Below are 1,009 nucleotides of genomic sequence, written 5' to 3' on the forward strand. Positions count from 1 at the left end.
TTTATACACTGAGATGTTATACAAAAGTCACGTGGGGACAGCAGTCCTGACTTTTATTAAAGTCAGGTGCTTCACACAAATGTATACAGAGGTCTTAGGGGTGTTACATCATCTTCTGGCCAGGGGGGCCTGCTGACAATTTACGACCCTCTCCTTGTGACAGCGGTCAGTCAATCAGGACACTTATTTCTCCAGGGCTGATTATTCTCAAAACAGATGCCACCCAAATAAAGTTACATTCCTACAGGGTGAGGGTGTAGTGGGTTTTAGTTAAGGAAAGAATTTACTTAGCCTAAGGTCTAACGTGATTAATATCAAAGGTTAATACTTATTCCTTCTATATATTCATTAATGTGTGTAAGGGCAGGGGATATGGAGACTTAGCAACAAACATTGGCTCAACAAATGAAAAACCCTTCACCAACACAATTTCTAATTAGCCCACTATACTTATAGTTTTCTAACTTCTCTAAAGAACCTGTTTTTAGAGGGTTTAAAGCATCTTGTGCCTCTCACAGTTGGGAGGCTGTGAGCAATCACATGTGGCCGGAGGAGCCTGTCAGGCAGGCTAGAGAACCTTCAGAGGAGTTTGTAGGTTAAAACACTCCTGTCACACCCAAGAGTTTTTATTGACTGGAGCTCTAGGTTAACTCCTTCTCCGAAAGAGGTGGTGGGGGACAGCCCCCTGTAAAGTCAGAGATGTAGGAAAGAGCACAAAGTAGTAAAGTAGGCAGGCTCTGGTTATGGGGGTAGACGCTCGAGGATTTCCAGGGGGACTCCTGAGGCTCGATCCCGCCTTTGCGTATGTCGAGCCTCCTTCCTCATGACCTTTGCCATGGGCGGAGTACCTCACTCTGGCCCCCAACAGATCCAGAAATTCTATATTCTCCTAATCTGAATTCCAGATGGAGAAGATTGAAAGAATAGAGGACATGCGTGAAATAATAGATAAGAATTTTCCCTAAATAATAGCAATAAAAGGAGATGTTTGCTTTAAGCTTGGAGAGGT

Source organism: Bison bison, unplaced genomic scaffold, assembly GCF_000754665.1.
Source record: "Bison bison bison isolate TAMUID 2011002044 unplaced genomic scaffold, Bison_UMD1.0 scf7180017864168, whole genome shotgun sequence".
NCBI lineage: Eukaryota > Metazoa > Chordata > Mammalia > Artiodactyla > Bovidae > Bison > Bison bison.